The following is a 19,523-nucleotide window of genomic DNA, read 5'->3' on the forward strand; positions in this document are numbered from 1 at the left end:
CAAATAAAATCCATAATGGTGTGTTTGGTCACCCTATAGGTTTTACTAAAAAGATAATAATAATTATGGCGTTTAAAAGCCCCGTCAATTGTACAAAAACAATTTTGTTGTATATAATATGTAAATAGGTAGTTTATAAAAATTATCTTTTATAACTATCATATAAGCAATTGATGAATATTATTTCATTATCAGCCTAGAAGTAAGGTAGATGAATAAAACTAATTATTACAAAAAACGTAAATTATCATTTATTTATTTATATTTGCTGATTATAATCAAAAGTCAAACATATATAGAAATATGATTATACAAGAGCATCTTTACAAGAAATAAATGTAGTTACATTATTTATTTTATTCCTATTTTCTTCTTTGAATGATAATTGATACCAATTGTTATAAGAAAAAGTTGTTTAACAAATATTATCAACAATTTTCTTTAAAATTTACGGTAGATTGTTGATTAATGAACAATATTAGTGTGAATTGTTTTTGTTTGTTTTTTAAAAATTATTGTGATTTATGTTTTTTTGTTGCAAATATACATTTACGTGACTATGAAAATGAGAACTAGTTTGTGACAGTTTTTATCGATTTTTCTTCTATCTTTTTAATAGGTAAGTTTCTGTTTTTTTATTTTAATATTTTTATATAATACTTTCTTAAATCCGAGTACTTTAAAAAGAAAAATCAAGCTAGCTAAACAAAAATTTAAAAATAATTTCATTTCAAAGTTTTTTACGCACCAGCTTTCGATAAAATCTCAGTCTAGTTGATATTTTGAATTATCAATTCAAATACTACGATTGAAAATGTCGGTATACAACTGTGTATACGAAATTGTCTGTATATTTATCACCAATTAAAGTAAGCAGAAAGAACTGTACGGAAGAACCACGCATATCTATATTTAAATATAATATTTATATTCCTGATTTTCGAACTTTTTTTCAACAATTTCAATTAAATTATCGTTTTATCATCTGCAACTTTTTTGAAAATTACCTTTTTTATAGTGACTTGATTCACAAATTTAGTTAATTGGTTGTAATATATTCGAATTTAACAATTTTAAAGGACAAAATAATAGAATTTATTCCATCGAAATTTGTACCAAAATTTTTCCCATATTTTGATTTATTTTAAACTTTAAGGTATAAATAGGTATAGAATAAAATATTATTAAAAACTGTCGCTTGCTATATCTAAATTATACCTAAGATTTCCGGTATACCTAAGATTTCCGGCTCAATTTCCATCATTACAACAAAAACTAATTGAATTAGTTTTGAGAGACTCGTGAAGTGCATGTTTCGTACATGAAAAAAGTGCACGTAGCCTCTTTTAATAAATGAAAAACAAAAATATAATCAACTCAAGATATGTAGATATCTCAGTGGGTCTTATAGCCTTAGTGTTTTCTACGTGGACAGCCAATACAACCAATCAAGTTTAGAACAAATATATTTTAACTCGAAGCTATGATGTATTTTCCTTAGCTAGCTTTATATACTTTTATATACAAAGTTTCATGTTAAAAGACCCAAGTTAAGACCCAGTTTTGAGATACTCTGTACCTAATTATTATTAAGTATGATAGGTTTATGCATAAAACTATATGAAAACCGGTGAATAATTCTTTTCCGTAAATATGAATTAAATTTATTGTTATCATTAAATATTATAATCTTATATAAGCTCTTGTCAAGACCACAGAAAAATTCCAGCAAAAAATTACTAAATGCAAATGTTTTTAAAAAATTATGTACATAAAAAATTGGATAGTTTCCACTCAATTTCTACTAGCTACAAGAATCCCGGATGGAAAAATATTACTTATTAACCAGAAAAGTAGTCTGTTCTGTTGAAATATTTATATTTTCGTTTGAATGTTTTTGCACCACTATAAAACATAAAACTTCTTAAAATTATTTTCCAAAATTTCAACAGTGTAGTTTTTACCTAAAAAATAGAAAGAGAAATTTTCATTTTTGAAAAAAGAGATATTCATATTCGATAGATGCTCCTTACAAACCAAAAGTTTGCCAGGCAAAATTTTTTTTGAAGCTGTCTAATTTTTCAGTTTTTGGATCACTTAACATCAAGAAGTTATTACACTTTAATGGATAGAAAAACTACAGAATGGCCATTTTCAAGCCTTCAAAATCAATACTAAAGATATTCAAAGTACTTACAGATTGCTTAATTCAAAAGACTTAATTTTTAATTATTAAATAAAAGATCTTTTGTTATAACAACTACACATTGAGAATTATTATGGAATGCAAAAATCTATAATCACTCTACAAAATCTTGTAAAGAGATGTTCAAAGATTATTTAACAAATTTGTCTCAAAAATTTCATTTAAAAACTTTATGTTTCAACATTGAACATTGCCCTTCTGGAAATTTTCTATACATTAAATCGTTTATAATAGGAGAACAATAAATTTTTCGACAAAGTCATCAAAGACATTTAGATTTTAAGAAAGATTTAAAAAAGGATAATTTACAAAAAGTCGGACTATATTTTGGTCAAACCAGCTCATGATTCTTAGGGATGTCTTTCGAACAAGAGTATACAAAAGAAATTGAATCAAAGAATTTTCCCCGACGTAAGCGCTCTTATTTCATCCGTTTTATTGAAGTTTTACAAAGGCAATTATAAAAAATTATTATTTAATCACATAAACTCAAATATATTCCATCTGAAGAATTCCATGATAACAATTGAAAAACAAGTTATTCTTTAATTAATTCGAGGTATATAACTCGAATCTGGGTGCATCATAAAAATGGCAATATGTGGATTACAAAACTGAAAGATTTTATTATTGTTTTTTTTATTAATATTCTATAATTTATTGGAATTAAAAAATTTAAAGTAATTTAAATTAAAGAAAATATTTTATGATTATAATAATTTATGTGATGAATTTTATACATGGATATTTTTTGTCAACTGATTCGTAATCTCAAAACAGTTTCATTACATGCTTAAAAAATAGATATTGATACGGGAGATCCCCGCTGATTTGATATCAGTTCATACTCGAGGCTTCGCTGTTAAGTGATATTCTGCTAAATCTCACCTTATCTTAGCACCAAAAGCGACACGGATATTACAAACTGAGTTTTTATTTAATATAAAAATCTTGATACTATGAAGAGACAAGCTTTTTTCTACATGGATATCGTTAATCAACTGATTAATTATCCCACAACAACTGAAGAAAGATATGCTTTAAAAGAAGAAATTAATTTGGGTGACCCCAATTCATACTTGCGGCTCAGCCATTATTCTACCGAGTCTCTTGCTATTGTAGTAGACGCACGCTGATACTAAACGAGTTTAGTTTTTATTTTATTTTGAAATCTTTATACTATTTTTTACTTTTTGTGTATAAAAGGTAGCAGGCATTTTATACACCATAGAAATGGAACAAAGTTTTTAGAAAAGGTCAATTTTTTCGCACTTTATTCTGTATTGTATGTACAAATATACTTTTAATTATTCTTTCAATAATCAACATACTAAAAACACTTTTAAAGCTTGTTCCATATTTCCGCAGTCAAGCACAATATTTCATCTTTTTTGTTTTATATGATCTTTTTCATTAAAATAGGTTGAACTTTGCGACTTACAATCAAAACATTAAGAAAACTAAGCTAGTGGTTTATAATAACGGAGGCGTAGAAAATGTATTGTAGTCAAAGATTAAGAATACTAGCGATGTGAGATCTTTATGGAAATATACTGTTTGAGTGGTCGACGTGACGCTTCCTGCCAATATAAATGATAAAGAAATAATTGCTCTTAAGATTCTGTAAAATTTTTTGAAACAAACTTTTCTCATTTTTGTAAGCTAACACTTTGAATCAATTGAGAGTAAATCACATAAAAAAACTTATTTAAATACGAAAGGAATTTTTCTAAAACTAGTTTTTTAATTAATTTTTTTAATGTACTAAAGAGCTAAAAATATACTTTTTAATCATATTTTTCTATTTATAATATCGAGTAAATTTTATTTAATATTCAATAATAATATACGTCGAAAGAAGCGTTTTGGTAAACTTGGAACACAGTTTCAAATTTGTATTGAATCTTTTATGAATTTTCTAGAACTTTAAAAAATATTATTCTTATTTAAAGTCGTGTTCCATCAGTTTTCTACCAGATATAAAAAAAAACGAGATATAGAAAACCTTCCCCATTATTTAACAAACTACCAAAACTTCATGAAAGATATAACGAAACTTGGAAAAACAAAAATATCTATCATTAAAGTACTAAAAATGTTTCGTTCGAAATATGTATAGTTTTCGCAAAACTATATACGGATTTGGCAGAAAAACAAACTGATGAGTGAAGTTTTGACGTAACCGGCCATAAAACGAACTGGCTCACCTTACGCGTTCGATATACCAAAATATTTTTCTGTATCTATATATCTATATATCTCCTATGTTATTAGCTATTCATTCAAATATGCCCATATAAACGAGTTCCAATCTGTACCCAAAAGTTTTTTTAACTTAAATATAATAATAATAAACTTTATTGATATGCCAATTGGCTAATCAAAGTAATACATAGAATTAACATATAACTTATACACAAAAAATCAGAATAAAACTGAAAGATAACATATTACAAAAAGAAACATCATGAAAAATATAAATAATAGAAATTTTAAACCAAATGTCCAATCAGAAATAAATGAATTATAAAATAAAATAAAATATGGTCACAAGTACTACAAGGCAAACTGAAATTCAAAGAAATTGTGGGCGCTTGTCCAAGATGAAACGCAAATATTTATACACTGCTTTAAGATCTACAATATTCTTAGCGTCCAAAATCAATTTCGTATTATTCAATCCGCGACTGTAAAGATCGTCTCTTTCATTCCCTACTGTCCCATAGCACTCCTCTATAAGATGTTCAATTGTTTCAATTCCGTTACACAGAACACAAACCCTATCCCCGCTTCGGTTTTTCTTATTTTCCCAAGCAAACCTGTTAATTCTGAAAATAGCAATATAACTTAAATATAGAAATTTAAAAATAAATCCCAACTGAAAATTTGTGAAATTTTTGTTTGCACTCATCTTTCTAAATTTACATTTTCTTTGAATTTTTACAGACTATTCGCAGTATCTAACTATGTATTCAGTACATCGACAGAATTTAGACACTAAAATGTAACAACTTATGTTTACAAATCTGAAAGTATTAAAATAAGAAAAACAAAAAACAAAATAAAAAAAGTAAAAAACAAAATATAATTGATTAAGTCTTTTATTATTTTCCAATATATATACTTACAAATAATTACAAATAATTAACTTACAAAACAATAACAAGAAAACTGCAAAAGCAACATAAACAATTTTTATATAATTTTTATCCGAAACCCATAATTTACATTTTTCAAATTTTTTACATATTCAAAACTACGCTTAATATTATTTAAGAACTAATGGAAAATTTTAATGGGAACTATATAAAAATAGTAAACAAATTTATGGATTATTTATTAAGTATTGAAAAAAAAAAAAAATTAGTGGGTATAATAATAAAATTTTGGGCAATTATTCAATCAACAAAGAAAACCACAAAAACGATAATAATAATTAGAATCATAAATGTTTATGTTTTAAAGTTCGATGATTTGAAAAACAAAAATATTAACTATTACGTCAAATAAATATTTTTTTTATCTTAATGATTATGATCTTTTTTTTCAAGTTCAAAAGATTAAAATTCCTTATTCTTTACACAAATTATATCAACAACAAAAAACTTTTAGCACTTGTAACAGAAAAAATATCAAAGACATAAACCAGAATCAAAATCTGAGACGGATATCACTGTAACGATAATAACTTAAGTACGGCTTGTATAGCTGAAAAATAAGAAAATTAGGGCCTGGAAAATTTTTGACTTCTTGCCAGTCAGATAAAAAGGCTTCTTAAACCTTAATAAAAGAATGTATATGCTGATATACCTTTAAAGTAGCATCAATAAGCTTAACCTTAAGTATGAAACACCTTTGCTTGTCCTAAAGCTTTGTCGATCGAGCGTTGAGTAATTTATTAAAAATGCGTGTCGGAGTACTAGAATATTAGTCTAGTAATCTAGTATGTTTGGTATAATTGTTCCGCTGCTCATTTTGCAAGCAATTTTTCAAGGAAAAAAAAATTTTGTGTGTAAAATCTCTAAGGATATATGTCCTACAGGAGGTTTATTAATAAAATTCGTGATTTTACAATATTTAACTTTTCTATTAAAGCCATAATAAACGCGAAATTTTGCCTTAAAGCTGATAATTACTATTTAATTGTTTACCATTTTTTAGTAAAATTTATTAGAAATTCTAATTTTTGTAAGGCTGACTTTTAAATATTTAAACAAATAAATTATATCTTCTTTTAGAGGATACTAGGGTTGACATCTTCTAAGGCGTTTCAAAGTTAAACCAATAGCCAGGGCTGCTTTATAATAATAATATGACCTGCCAATTTGAATTGCACTGATTTCCATAGCTCAGGTATTTTACATTTTATTGACCCCAGACCTTTGGTACCGGTTTTATTACAAACAGGGTTTACAATATATTCTGAACTTTGATCTAATGACAAAGTAGTGGGAGGACTAATCAAACATACTTTAAATGAAAGGTCATTTTAAAATTTGATAATTATTAAATTTAGTGATTTGGAACGCCTTGTGTGGCATTGTGTGAGCTTCATCTACTTTCTAATTATACGTGAAATGTTTAAGGTTAACTCTATTTTAACAAACATGTGAATTTATAGATGGGAAAACCATAGAATTGAAATGTCAATATATTTTAAGAAAATATATTGCGTATTGGTACATATGATCTAACTGATCATGGAATAAATTAATGGAAAAATTTTTATTCACCTTCTATTATTTTAAAAAAGGATAAACCTAAATGACCCATCATCATCTTTTATGATTTAAGAAGAACGCCATATACTTTGAAATAGAATCTACGTAAGCGTCCGTCGAAGATCTTGGTAATATTCCATTTGAAAAATAAAAATAAAAATACCAAGTCAATATTATTAATCTTCAGAATATTTCTTTTTTTTTTGGTACAAAGGGGAGCCAGTTTATATTAATCTTACAATAATGATTGATCAAATTTTTTGGTAAAATGTATTGTTGCCATAAATGTTTATCAGAATATGTTTCATTTGTGATTCATCATAGTGATTTAATTGTTTTAAATTTTTATTTTTAAATTATACAAGAAGCATAATGGCCGATCCAGACAATGATTCTACTGAGGTAAATATAATAATTATATATTTTTTACTTTTGGTAATATTTTGAAAAAGGTTAATATAAAATTACTCGAAAAATAGTAAATAACTAAATAAAAGCAGTACCCACCTTCTAAAACACTTTTTAATTTTTTAATATTCTTTTTAAAAGAATTCAAATTATTTACATTTAGAAAAAATAACAATTTTAAAATATTTTAATTGTCTTATAATATTTTAAACTTTAACTAAATTTATGTAAAAATTCTGGTTAATCAAGATTAATATACTTGAAGTAGAAATTAATGTTAATTTAGTAAATTCAAACACGAAAGTTTCTTAAACATCCTGCTTAATGTTGCTTTACGTTTTCAATAAAATTACATTTTACATCTTGAAAAAAGAATCTTTTCTTTAATTTTTTCATGTAACTTGTATGGACAAAAAATCTTAATCAATTTTGAGGTATCGCATCCATTAAAATAGTTTAATGTCGTATTATGTATTAATGTTTAATTATTATTTCATAAGTAAGCTTTACCGATTTTTAAATCGTAGAAATAGTCTCGATATTTTCATATTTCTACACTTTTATAAAAACATTCATTTCTATATAAATCAAAATAATTTTAATTGAAAGAGTTTTGGAGAAAAAAACTCGATATTTTCAAATTTCTGCGCTTTTATAAAGACATTTATATGTATAAATATAAATAATCAAAATATTTTGATTATAAATTATATAATTGTATTAAATAAAAAAGGTTTTGGAAAAAAAATATTTCAAAAAAGCCATTCAACATGGTGTAATAAACGCCAGTAGTTTCTTTTTTTATTCATAGGTTGTATTTCCTGTTAAATTGTACGAAATAAGGTGTTAAGAATTAAACGAATATATATTTACTCAAAATTTGTTACCTGTTTGATTAAAATTAAATAATGCATTTAAGAGAAATTCCTTTGATATAACAAAAAAATTAAAATTTTTTTTTTTTTAATTGTATATTAATAGAAACAAATTTTAAAGATTAAAACTTCATACAACATTCTTTGTATAATCGCATTAATAATTTAATTTTTGTAAAAAAAGTTCCTGAGTTAATGAATATAAACTTTAAGAAGAAGTATTGGAAATCAAAACTTCAGCAAAAGATATAATAACGAACACTGTCTTTTGATATGTGACACGTTCCGTTAATTTAAAAGCTTTCTAAAATTAGGATAGGTTTAAACTTAAAATCATTGTTTAAGTAGCTAACTATGCTAAGTTTTCTATTTATGTCCACTCATGGTTAAACGATGAGTATTTTTTAAATCAAAGGATCGGATTGGATTAAAATTTTTTAAACTAGGGCGGATTAAAAATATTTCTAGGCTAATTAAAAGGGATTATATTTTCAGAAAGTAATAAAGATTTATTTTTTATCACAAAATAAACTAAAATTCTGTTAGAATACGGGAACCAGGTACTTAAATTTAGCTAAAGCAAACAATTCTGTAATAAATATTGTTAAAGAATTTGTTATCAATAATTAATAATTAATTTTTGTCTACGACAGAAATTCTTGACTGGGACCAGAAATATTCTTATTAAAAAAAAATGAAATTCGTAAAAAGTCGATTGCTATTAGAGATAATAAAAATTTGCAATCAAAGAAATTTTTCAGAAATGCAAAATTATTTTTGGAAAATCAGAAGGTCTAATCTTATGCGAATTATTTTCAAGAATTGCATTGCATCTTTTATAGAATAAAAATTTCAAGAAAGCAGAATGCACTTATGTGAATAATTTATAGTAGCAATACCTTTTAATGTATGATTTCATTCTGTTAAGAAAAAAAAAGAAGAAAAATGTACATCCAATTCATAAATTATTCCATAAAGTATCATGTTGAGGTTTTCTCAATTATGGTTTATTATTTTCTTACAAGTAGTACCTAGAGCAATAAACTGTTGTAATCGAAGAAAAAAAGGAATTTTATATCAGTTCTCTGAAAACAATATAGCTGTGAATTATTGTGAAAAATTTATAGCTGTGAATACTTGACTAATTAACTAATTGCCTATATATATTTTTTCTGTTTTGCTTGTTATTTCATGTTTTTTTTGACTGTGAAGCTATATGAAATTTTCATGTAGCCCTTGTTTTTAGAAATAATTGCATCGATTAAGGAAAAATGCAAATAAAAAGATTATAATTTAGAAATTATTGAGCAAGAATTCCATGGTGTTTTCGATAAATCGAAGACATTGATAAATGAACGAGACTTTACTTGGCTAGAAAATTTTTTAAAATTTCATTTAAGCCTTTTCAGCGTTATTAAAGCTTTTCGCTTTGACATTAGCTTTTGTATATCTTAATTTAACTACAATTTTTTTTGCAAAAATTATGCTGCAATCTGCTTAAAATTTGTTCGGAGACCTTTAACCTAAGATTTGTCATAACAATACAATTTGGTTATTTTGCAGTTAAGGACTCCTGTGGGAGGTTTAAGCGTCAGATGGGATTGGCCCTACACTGAAAATTGTTTGAATTAAATCTGTCGATTTTACACTTGTCGTCTCATGTCTTAAACATGGACTCTTAAAATCGTATTAACTGTTCAATGAAAGTTCCTATTTACTGTTCGTTAATTAGATTGACGTCATCGTTTTTTCCTACACTACATACTCTAAGAATCGATACATCACTATAAAGTCAAAAAATTAAAATTTGGACTAAATTGACAAAATTATTGAATGAAAATTCAAGTTGGTTTAAATGGAATTTGAAAATTTCAGCTGTATATATGCGTAAATTTCATCATGTTTCGAATGAGAGGTAATCGTCAGGTATACTGCGAACGGTTTTGACCTTCGCTGTTGTAGGTGTTAAACTTCCAATTTTTGTAGCGACTTTACAATAATACATCATGTGACTATATTATCAAACTCTAGTGGAAATCGTTTGAAGCCAGTTTTAGTTTTATAACAAAGCATCGCATTAATAGAATTTTTTTAGCATTTAAATATAAATAAGAATAATCGCAACATGTGCTTTATGTTTCCATTTGCATAAATTATTTATTTATTCATAAGTAAGTAAATAAAACGTAAAACATGTCCAAGTATTATAAAATGTTTACTATTTTTAATTTATTAAAGTTATCTGAATTAGTGTTGCCGCGATACGATGCAACACTTCTTGAATTGCTTCAACTTGTGAAAGTTTTCTATCATCTCGTCTTATTTCTGTAAATAAAACGATATAATTATTTCTTTTTGTGTGGTTTCTACATTAGTTTGCAACCAAAAAGAAGCTTTCGTGTGATATTCAATGTCAAAAAAAATGAAATATAAAAATGATTGCCAATTTTTGTTAATAACACTTATAAAAGTTCGAAGTAAACAATTAAAAGAGCTGTTTTAGATAAGCACATTTTTTGGTGTTTTAGATAAAGAAAGATCTACAGTGGTTGATTAAAAAATCTATCGCTTGGATTTCGAATATTTATTTCAAATCAGAAATATATCCTCGTGTCATTTCTGGTTGATTTATTCTTGCATCGATTCGTTTTTCTCGTCTCTCGGCATCACTACTGTTAGTAATTTACTTAAAATTAAGTAATTTAAATTCGTATGCCTATATGGTATAGTTAAAATACTTCAATGCAGATAATATCTTTTAATAATTTAATGAGAACAAATTACATTTAATTTTGCTACCAAAATTCCATTCTGGGAATTATTCAGGCATTTAAATTTTGTTATTGTTAAAATTATTATTTCATAAATAAACAGTTGAACTTGAAATTATAAGTGACATTAGAAGTAGTTTCATTTGTACATATACAAAAAAAAAAAAGAATGGTAGGCAGTCATGGGAACTATCGAAAGAACTTTGAAAGAACTGCGTTTTTTTTAAATGAGTCCATTAATTATAGAATTTATAATTAGAATTTCATAATTTGAAAAATGAAATTATTAGGTACTTGCAAAACCAAGCCACATTTCACTGCGAAAACACTTTAATCGCTTTTTAAAATATTTTTACGGAGCCCCAAACTTGCATTTGAAACATATCTAAGAACACTCTCCATTTAATTGCCTTTTTCCTGAAAGCCTTTTCTAAATTGAGCTGATTTGGAAGATTATACCCAATTTTAGTTTTTTCGGGTACGGAACCCTTAATTCGCACTTGAAACATAGCTTAGAACACTCTACATTATATTACCTTTCAAACAAAAAAATTAAAATCGGTTCATCCGTGTAGGCTCTTCGATGCCACATACAGACAGACAGGCACACACACATAGAAGTCAAACTTATAACACCCCTTTTTTTTAGTTCGGGGGTTAATAATATATATCGTGAACAAAATTACAAAATAATGAACAATTTTACTTGTTTATTAAAGTTATTGCCATAAAATTTTAATGATTTATTGTGTAATGTAATGCTTATACTTATATTATTTTCTGGAGTTTTTGCACACAAAAGATTATTATTATGACACTAGATATCGGTTTTTGTGCATTCAGTGCAATAATAACAGATATGCAGAAAAATTGAACATTTTATCTTAAAAAAAACATATTAGAACCAACGGTTTTCTTTTTTATATATACATATAAACGTTTTTATATTATTTAGTATTGTTAGTATATAGGTTAGTGATGCTATACAGCGAAATAAAATACAAAAACTATTTTACAAACTAGAAAGTCTCATTCTAAAAAAAGGTTTCTTTTCATAAAGCATTCTATAAAAGATAAAAACAAACTTAAGTACAGGCTGTCCCTCAAAGTTGTTAAACAAATCAAACATCCACGTAAAAATAAGTACGAAACATATACATATGACAAAGATTTCAATGCACAAATATAAATGGCTATTATATCCTAGGATATACATGCAAGTTTTACTCCCGAATAGATTCGTGAGTTTTCTGTTGCGGAAAATAAAGATTGATGGTTACTCTAACAGATGCTGGAACATCAACTAGACAACCAGGGACCGTAGGTCAAAGAGAAAAGCCAAATATGCAAAAAAAAAAAAACTGTTTTTGTAATTTTTCAACGGGCAGCTACGTGACTGATATTTTGTCAGAATGTTAGAAACAGGCAACCGAGGACACTAGCGGTTCAAGTCTCCTTCAACTTCGAAGGGTTGATCGGATAAAAGCAACGGTCTGATACGTGGCTGAATTTTTAAATTACGTTCAGAACAGAATTTTGAATGTAAAAAATCAGCCAGTAATTCGTTGACAATATCCTAGAAAATTAGGCCGAAAAGATTGATGTACAGTTTAAATTAATACTGAAAGGTTTCTTGAACATTCTCACAAAACATCAGCCGCGTACTTGAAATGAAAAAAAAATAAAATAAAATTTTTTTGCATGTTTGACTCTCCACTCAAAATTTGTATGCTTTACTCAGACAAAATCGATTAACTTTTCATAATTTGGTGTATAACATGAAAATCTCAGCTTCTCAATTCTCCTACACTTAATTAATACTGGTTTTTAAATACCGTTGAGCATTCTAGAGGAAAATGAGCAACAATTTAGTAGAGTGAAAAGGATTTGGGTAAGGAAAATTCGACTCTGAACTCAAAATTTATCTATGATATCTTTCTTTGAGAAATTCTCCTTAGAAACAATTTATTTGATAAAAATTAGGCTCTTAATTTATGTTTTATTTACTTATGCTATCCTTGCCCTTTAAAAGTCATTTTGAAATTTTCCAATGTGTTTTTTTCTAAATTCCTCAGGGTTCTTGAATGGGAATGAATAGTATTTTATACTGGCTTAAATTGTTTCGAGAGAAGAAATTCATTCCCAGCATAAGGTGACTTCGAATATAGAGTAAGGGGCTCAGATTCAGATTTAGGATATCAGTGACCTTCTGAAAACTAACATAATAGATATTCACGCAGACGCAAAAATTTCGATTTATTTTCACGCTTCGAGCAGAAATGGTAATTGATTATCAGAGTTAGTGACAACCTGTACATGCTAATGCATTTATAAATGCAGATTTCTTTATGATTAATTATGTGTAGGATATAAACTGACTTCGATATTGAAAAACAAAAACAAAAATCAGTTATAACAGAAAGAAATACCTTCTACCTTCATATTTTAATACCATCATCATATTAAGTGGCTGTCTAGCCAATCTTTGCATTGAATACTTTTATTATACTATTTTTTGTTTTTATTATTTTTTAAATATTACTGCTTTATAATAAAGATTCAAACTTGTTTGTAGATAGGCATTTTATATATATTTAGAGTCTGTTACCGGTTCGATTTACAAGGATAACGGATACTCAAGATAGCAAATTTGAATATGACTGTAACAAGTGGAGTTATTTATTATTGCGGTTTATACACAACTTGTAAAACTAGATAAAGATCAAAAGTGCTGTTAAAAAAGTATAAGTGGGATATTCTGGCTAAGTTCGATTTGAGAAGAACGCAATGTTATATATATATATATATATTTTTTTTTTTTTTTTTTTGCGATCATGTAGAAGGATTATTTATAAGAGACTGCATAGCCTTTAATTTTAATAAATTTTTTCCATTAACAGTTTTTTCAGTCAAAACCTTTTGATGTCAATTTCTTATAGTTAACAGATTGGTGTAGATCTGTTCATACCATATGAACAGGTAAGTCAATGTAGGTAATAACACCGATCTGTTATTTCGACTACCAAGTATCTGTTAACCAATCGAAATTGATCAGAAGAAAAATAAACTAATTCCGGAAATAAATAGTCTTTTTTCGATTGAAAAACTATGAAAAGCACGTCTATCTATAAAATCTATAAAATTTCATAAAAAATATGTCTCATCTGGTTATCAGATGAGTGAAGATCGACCATATACTCTTAGACCATATTGCCATCTCAATCAAAACGGCTCGTACAAAATACTCGCCATTACAAACGGGTCATTATTAATTAATATACCTCCCAATTATCCATTTTTTTCTTATTCGCCCCTCAATGTAACCCTTTTACCGCCTCTGGTGTTAAAAAAAATTATTGAAGTAAGAACTGACCTTGTTCGCTCGTGGTATGAGATCCCTTTTTAATCTTAGGCTAGCCAAAAATTTCGATTAAAACCTTGTTACTGCTTCATTGACGGCAATACAGTTCAAAAAAAATTATAGTTGTAACAAAATATGTTCTTAACATGGTAGCAAGTACGTAATTTCTTGGTTCAAGAAAATCTTCAGCATTCATACTTTTGTTCGAATTAATTATCGAGATCATTGATTCAAGAAATTATTTCTTGTTATAAAAACATCGATGGCCAAGTAAACATGTTTACTTCAATCCAATAATTACTTACTGTGGAAAGCTCTGAATCAAGTGGAAAGCTCTGAGGCTACAGGTGATACACCCACATACAACTCTTGTCGAGTTTTAAAAACAATAAAGAGTGTATAAAAGGTCAATTATGCGAAATAATATAATTATATAGAGAAAATTAAATACATCTTACATCCATAAAATACATCTATTTCCAATAGATGGCATTGAATTTAATTTTTTTTATTACACCTTAAAGGTATTATTGTTTATCTCTAGCTATTTTGAAAAAAAAAAAAACTATTGATTGATAAATTATAAGCAGGTAATTAATTTGTGTTATTTGATTTTTTTTTTTTGTTTCTTCATCAAAATATATATTTTTTTGTTTATGTTTATGAATAAAAGGTGTAACAATCATTACATAATGACGTCAAACAAACGTGTATAAATTATTTTAATTATCGTAATTTAAAAAGAAAAAAAAATTATTTTTGAAAATTTATGAAAATAGGTTGATAAGGTCAAATTTTATAAAAATGTGATTACGTACGCTTGGGTTGTTTCCGGGTAGGAAAATGCGAGAAAACGAAAACAAAATTTTTATTTCTCATAACATGTTTTTTTTTTAAATTGGGAAAATGCGACTCAAAACCGGTCCTTCTCTCAATTGAAATTAATAAAGCGATTGTTTGTTAACAACATTTTTTCATGAATGAAGACGAAGTAACCTTGCGTTGCTGGTTTTTGAAATTTGTCTCTTACTTTTTTAATGGCATTTATCACTAATTCCTTGATAATGTGTGGCGTCGCTAAACCAAAACTTCATTCATGAATTTCAAAAGTTTGATACGAAAATTCTCTCCCAGATAATGTAGTATCGTCCTGTATGAAGAATAGTGGATAACTAGGTTTTAAGAGTTTAAACTGAATTTCTGCTCAGTACATTCTAGCAAATGAATTTGGTGTTTAAATTTGATCGATAGCGTGATAGTGCAATCTTTAAGTTCTTCCAATTAATGAAATATTTGAGATAAATATATACACAAAATGCAGTTTAAATACCCCGGTTTTGAACTAAATGTAGTGAAACAATTGACGAAAATAAATTATTGACAATATCTGCCACCTGTTTTTGCCATAATGAAACTTGATACATGGTCATTTATCATTAAAGATCGGATCTGAATTAATCCACTTAAATTAATAAAATATAAGTACCTTAGTATATGTTCCTATCGTACCAATAAATTGGGTAAACGGCGTCTGGAGCGTCTGATGACGCTCCCTGCCTTGAAAAATAATAAAATACCAACATTTTTTACTTTCACAATCCCGGTGAACTTCGTTTCATCTACAGTTTATTTAATTGTAACTATTTATCAGCGATTATTTACCTTAATTAAACTGCACTTCCAATTCATTAACAATTATACTATGCTTAGTCCGCCCGCTAAATCCGTTTAGCCCACCTGAAAGCCCAACTCCTGCTTAGCCTGCCCGCTAAACTCAAACTTTATTACTATTTCTTGACAAGCCTTCGGCCAGGCTGAACTTTCGGTAGTGGAGCTCGCTGCGCTGGTATATATAGCTCTAATAAATGTCTATTCACTATACATGAGTAATAATAAATACTTCCTTAATATATGCGTTCCCACCATTTATTGCATTTCATATTTTTTCTTAAATTTTCTAATGTTCCGCTCAACGTCTTTAATTTTTCTTTCATAAGAACCTTTTCCTAACCAAAATTAACACAACAAAAAAGCGAATTAACGAAATTGTTCCACCCGTTCAGAAATTATACTACGACCAGGGTAAATAGGGGTCCATTTATATAAATATATTAGGTGCTCTAAAAGTGGTATGTATGTCACATGATTTGTATGTCGCTTCCGAGATGATGAGAATAATCCAAAGCATGGAGATCACCAAAGTTTTTTACTCTCTTCTAAAAAACTAGTATAATAAAATTGCGCAACACGGCTAAAGAAGTTACTAAGAAGTTAATCCGATCTCTTCTTATCACTCATTTGTAGTTTTCACAAAATTTTAAATCATAATATGATATCATAATATCTTGCAGTATACATTACTAAAAATTATCAATGTGTGCCAGGATTGATGTTTGCCTATCCATCACATAATCCGATCTCTACTTGTCACACATTCGACTTGTAAAATTTCAAGAATAATTATTTATATATCATTGAAATCTATAAATTTTTACATAACTCTCTTAATTTATAGTGTTTTAACTTTTAATATGATTGCATTTTGTAATTCATTATTAAACCGGTTATGTGCGTAATAAGTATGTATATTTTATTAATCTGAAACAATTCATTAATTCCTAATTTAATTTAATTTGGAACTTGGAAAAATTTGTCTAATTCCACTGAAAATCTAGTTGTCACTAATTTGAATAGGTAAAAATTTTGAGGTCGATTAAAAAAACAAAAAATACCATTTTACAATGAGTCATCATAATGCATGATGCTGTAGGCATTTTTCGCGTTATTTACTACTTTAATGTCATATTTTCTGTGTTTTTTTAAAATAGTATTTCGACATTAATTTTATGTATGGTAATTACCGGGTTTTTTAAAAAAAAAAAAAGTTAGTAGAATATTTTTAATTTAATTGAATCACGATTAAATTAGTCATGTAGGGCGAATTGAAATTTTTAAAATGTTTATTAGAATTGTTTTTTATGAAGATATGTACCAATTTGGCACTACCAAATAACTATGTATTTTATATAAATTATTCCTGTCTTTGAGCTTTACTTATATGAAAATTAATGAACCTTTCCTATTTGCAAAAATTAATTACGCTATTTTATAAACTGTTCATGTATGAAAAGTCTTTTAAACTTGACATATATTGAAGCATTACAAATTGCATGTTTGTTTTATACAGAATTCGATAAATTGACGAATTTGAATTGTGAATTTTGAGGCACCAAGTACAAATAGGTCATATCTGTATACTAAAAAAAAATATTTTCGTTCAAATTAAGGATACAATTTTTTTAAACTTTTTGAGAATTTTTCGTTTACGAATTAAAATGAAAAAAAATCAACAAAATAGCTACAATTTAATGGGGAACTGGCCCCTAGGTTCTCAAACAGGAAGAATACTAATTTCTCTAGTAAGAATTACAAAAACGAATATATAACATTTGAGGATTTTTCGCATAAAATAGTACCTGGCTCCATGGATGATTGACTTTCCTGCCAAGACTTTCTAATAAAGGAAAAACTTGTAGGCTAAGCATACTTAAGTTGCACCAAAATTCCAAGAAATATATTTACCAATGGCATCAAATTCGTCTTTTTCTTGCGAAACGGAGTTTTATATGAAGTCTCTCTCTTTGGTGATTCATAGAAGTGAAATTTGCGTAATTCTAAAGATTTCCAAAACTTTAAAGAAAATTAAGTGTTTTCCTTAAGTGTTAACAAAATGTGTAACTGTTTCTTTCTAATAATATCAAAACGTTAATAATTATGAAAAATTATTCAAATTGATAAGAACATTTTAGGGTACCCACCGTTTACATATATTTTGCAAGTTCAAAAACGTAAAAAAAAAACGGATCGACTTAATAAAAACTGTTCAAATAAAATAAAATCATTCAATTACGTAAAATTTATTACTCGAACAAAGGAATTAAGCAAAGATTACATATTTTATGTTTGTTTATGATATCAAAAAACATTAGAATTACATTTTAATTTATATAAAAAAACATATGAAACGTTGTTGTTGTAACATTTTTATTTTCTCCATCTCTAAGCCAAATATATCGCAACTGAAATGATTCACTTTTGATTTTAAAACAAATTGTTAGTATTTGGTAAAAAAAAAATAATTATATATAAAATCTTGTTACTCGATATAGTTACAAAATTATATCATAATTATTTTGTATGTGCTCAGTCAAAAGTCCGCTGCCAATTATCCAATCAAACCATGAAGAATTTTGTAAAAATTACAAGAATTACAAATAAATTTATTTTCAAAAAAGTCAAATCATTGACTGAAAAAAACCAACTTTGCGTTGCATTATTAAAGAGGGAATGGATAAGCCTCAAATTTCGTTCTCAAATCCCTTAATCGAAATGTATATCAAAACATACAGCAAATTTTTCAAAAGCTTGATTATACAAATTGAATCATACAAATAAAAACGTTGGTTAACATAAACAAGAATGCTCATTTTGTTATTATAAATTTCAATATTGAAAAACGTGAGGTTCTCTCTATCTGATGGGCTCAGGGTTTTAACATTGAATTTTACATTACAATTAAAAATTATTATGTATTTTTTGGTCCATGTGTAAATAAAGAGTGTTTCTTATTTGCTGTACCATTTTTATCAAAGCTAGAATTCTAAGTGAAACATCCTTCATTTGGAAACTATGCTATAAGTTGACACACATCTTTCGAAAATCTTTAAAGTTATGCTACTTATCGAAAATTGAAAAGTAGATTGCCGACAGATGATCCTATAAAACTATGACCAAACTATGCATACTACTTTCCAAAATGTTAGTGTACTTTCCAAGAGGTGTACCATACGTTTTTCAACGGGCTGGCACTTAATATAAATATTAATTAACACAAAACAAATATACGAAACAACTTGGCTCTTTATAGGTAGGCAACTTCCCCACCATCCATGCACTCCAAATAGTGTGGTTACTTATACCATCTATAAACAGTTAAGAGTAGGAATACAAAAAAAATTTTAACTATAAAAAATATTAAGTAAACGTTTAGGTTACTTTATATAAGTTGTTTATATTATTGCTAAAAATGCATTATTTAAAGAATATACACAACATTTATTAATAAAAAAAAATAAGAGTGTGTTTGTTGAACACGCAATGAAAGGAGATAAAAACTAATGA

General features: G+C 26.9%; 1 protein-coding gene across 1 annotated transcript in view; it reads left to right on the forward strand.

Annotated features, from left to right (window-relative positions):
- Window positions 1-260: 260 nt before the first annotated feature.
- Window positions 261-19,523, forward strand: part of LOC123300128 (scavenger receptor class B member 1) — a 123,125-nt gene continuing 103,862 nt past the window's right edge. Inside the window, exon 1 of the mRNA XM_044882619.1 lies at window positions 261-619. The gene's annotated coding sequence lies outside the window, so the exon portion shown is untranslated. The remainder of the gene's footprint in view (window positions 620-19,523) is intronic.

This window comes from Chrysoperla carnea, chromosome 5 (assembly GCF_905475395.1).
Source record: "Chrysoperla carnea chromosome 5, inChrCarn1.1, whole genome shotgun sequence".
Lineage (NCBI taxonomy): Eukaryota > Metazoa > Arthropoda > Insecta > Neuroptera > Chrysopidae > Chrysoperla > Chrysoperla carnea.